A 3,803-nucleotide genomic window follows, 5' to 3' on the forward strand; every position below is an offset into this window, starting at 1 on the left:
TGTATGTGTTGTGAATGCTACTCAATATTATATTGAAATAACTATTTTCCACTCAATTTATACGCAACTTCACTGACTTACTAGTTTTTGTTTCTTGTAAATCCCACTTAATATTATACTCATGTGAAAGGTTTCTACTGAAATTCTTTGCAATTTTGCAAACTTTGTATTATATTGAAGTTATATTGAAGCAGCATGTTTACTCAAATTCTGTGCAATTGTACGGGCCTCCTAAAATATGAATACACTATTAATTTTTTCTCACACTAGTGAATCACACGTGTAGCTTGTCACGATGTAAACTAGGTCCCTGAGGTCCTTCATTAGTGAAATGATAGTAGTTGTGCATCCGTGGCGATGAAAGATATCGTGTCACGATGTAAGTTAGGTCAGTGAGATTCCTCATTAGTGAACTGATAGTAGTTGTCTATCCATGGAGATGAAAGATCTCAGCTTAAACCTCACACATTCCAAGTTTACTCTCCTCAAAATTCTTAAGTAAAATACTGTATATACACAGTATCAAAAATTCCACCTTAAATTCAAATTGAAATTGAACCACATTCCAAAAGCATAACACCAGAAAAGGCGTATGCCAAGATTATTTCATAAAATACGTACTATTTACCATTTACCGAATATCAAAGAAATTCAACCACATTCCAAATTTGTGCTCACATTCCAAATTTGCACCGAATGTGAAGAGAATTTACGCAATTGCTTTGCACGAGAATTTCAAGAAAAGCATCTTACGTTTTTCCGTTATATACGTTGATCTGGTCCTTTAAGGATCACAAATTTTTTGAAATACACGAGGGATGGCCTGGAAATACATGAGGTTGTTACTGAAGGTAAAGAAATGAATACTGTCAATTATGTTGAATGCGTGAACACCAAAGAAGAAGACCACAAAGGGCCTGTGCCAGGATTACTTTATCCACTATCAAAGATTTTGTCTTAAATTCAAATTCAATTTGAACACTAAACATTCAAATTTTGGGCCGACATGGATAGATGACGTGGTTTCCAATTTTTCCCCGACGTGGATAGATGACTTCTTGAAAAGAATCTCAATAAATTTCAAGAAACGCATGTTAGGATTTTCTGTTTAGACGTTGATCTACTCCTTTAACTGATCACATCTTTTTTGAAATACACGAGGGATGGCCTAGGATCCGCTCTTTCAACGGATCACAACTTTTTTGAAATACATGAGCGATGGCATGGGATCCGCTCCATTAACTCTCTGTTGGTTCCTCTGTTTCTGTCTAAATTGTGTCTCTGTTGTGTGTCTGTACCCTGTAGCATTTGATGGAGAAGAGCCTAGATGTTTCATCATTTGCATTTGCAGTAAAATTTCTCGTCGTATTGTGTAGGATATTTGATTATATTTGAAGTGGAAGTGCTTCCTCTTGTCGATGTATAATTCTGTGACTCTATGCCTATGGGTCTGTCCTTCTATTTTGTCAGAACAGATTTTATTTAAATCTGAATTTAACCAAGAAGATCAGCGAATGAATGAATGAAAGCGGACCCAGGGATGCATGGAATCGATGTCTCTAGTAAATAAACGCTCTGATGGGTAAGGATGCATGGAGTTGATGTCTCTAGTAAATAAACACTCAGGGATGCATGGAGTTGATGTCTCTAGTAAATAAACACTCTAATGGGTAGCAAAGGCTCGTGAAGTACACATGTATATCTTTTATCTCTCTTCCTTTTCATTATCTTTTGCGTTGATTGCTTCGTTCCTTGTCTTTTGCATTGATATCTTCTTTCGTATGCCCGTGGGTCTGTCCTTCTGTTTTGTCAGAACGGATTTTATTTAAATCTGAAGTCGACCAAGAAGATCAGCGAATGAATGGATGAAAGTCAATGTCATGAATGAAAGAAAGTCGATGTCATGAATGAAAGTCGACCCAGGGATGGATAGAGGTATTTACACGGGGGAGCGGTAAGAGTCATATTGTTTACAACCATATTGAAAGGTATATTTCTTTTATTTATTGTATATTCATAATTATATGACTTATTCTCTCGTTTTGGTTGCATAGATTAGAGCATAATTTTCAATTTTCATATCTTTTGTTTTTATTACAATTCCTCTTCACTGCCTATGTGGCCCAATGTTTTTAATTCCTCCTTCACTATCTGCATGGCCCAATGTTTTCAAATATTGATGCTCTGTTGTTATTGCTCTCTATCTCATTAATCTTTTATTTACTTGTCTTTTAATCTTAATTGTTATCTAGTAATCACATTAATTCCTCCTATTTTTTTTGTTTTTATTACAATTCCTCTTCACTACCTGTGTGGCCCAATGTTTTTAATTCCTCCTTCACTACCTGCATGGCCCAATGTTTTCAAATATTGATGCTCTATTGTTATTGCTCCCTATCTCATTAATCTCTTATCTACTTGTCTTTTAATCTTAATTGTTATCCACTAATCACATTAGTTCCTCTTTTTTTCTTTTTTTTTTCTTTCCATATTCTAAATTTGTTCTTGGTCCCTCATCCTTTAATCTTAATTGTTATTCAACAATCCCATTAATACTCTTAATTTTTTTGTTTTCTTTCCATCTTCTAGATTTGTTCTTGGTCCCTAATAGCATTAATTACATATTAATAATCTAATGTTATTAATGGATTTTTTTCTTAATCTTGATAAGCAATTCCATTAATCTTATTGCAATGTTTTTTTTGTCATAAAGCCTCACTTGCTCCTCTTCCCACAATATATGGGGAAAGCTTCTGGGAAATTTAAAAAATCCTTCCGTCTGCAATCCCTAGCGTTTTGGCATATTTCCAGTCCAATCCTCGGGAAACAGAGGGCGTGGATCAAAGTCTCTCTCAACTACTTTGTTGAGAGATAACAGCTGGAAAACGAAATTAAAACCCGATATAAAACCCGATATACAACGTTGACAATCCAACGTAATATAAATAGGATTTTAAAACTATATCTATTTATTGCCTCGCACATGTAAGTTAAGTTGCATGCATATAAAACCAATGCAAGTGATTGTTAACCGATTTCAGTTTATGAATTTATTAGATAATTATTGCTCTCTTTTATTTGATTTGGTAGCAGTTTATCCCAATGTCACTATTCTATTTTAATGATTTATTTAAAAAAAATTATTTTTAAAATATGTTTTATTATATCCATATCATAGAGTGTAATGCGAATTAAATTTTTGTATGAAAATTATGCAGCTAAAAAGTTTAGTTTAGCTTATCTAAATTATTAATTCAGTATATATATATATATATATATATATATATATATATATATTAAAAGTTTATTATTTTAAGTTTTACAATTTATTATTGAAATATCTATATCTATATAGAAGAATGAAATTTATTATTTAAATTAGGTTGTGATTATAGTTTTATTAAATATTACCATTCACGTAATTTTAATTTTCTATTTAGTAAAAATATTTTCTTAAATTTTACAATTAATGAAATATTTGTATTTTTAAATATTTGATCAATTTGGATGTTTGGGAAAATAGAAGTTGACATGAATTTTTTGGACTCATCCACATATCTTGACTATCTTCTTCAAGTAGTTACGAAGTAGCTGCTTCTCTTCTCACTATCGTCATCCACTGCTTTCTTAAAAAGATCCAATGCCTCTTCTTCCATAAGATTTTCAATAGCCTAGGTTTTACTTCACTTCTATTTTTAGGGAAGATTTCCATTATGGTAAAGTAAATATTTAACTTATTCAATATTAAATTACATTAAATTATATATTTTTTGCAAATTGGATGATATAAAATAATTTATTTA

This window comes from Pinus tabuliformis, chromosome 8 (assembly GCF_031772625.1).
Source record: "Pinus tabuliformis cultivar Carrire ecotype Pingquan chromosome 8, CPIR1, whole genome shotgun sequence".
NCBI classification, from domain to species: Eukaryota; Viridiplantae; Streptophyta; class Pinopsida; order Pinales; family Pinaceae; genus Pinus; species Pinus tabuliformis.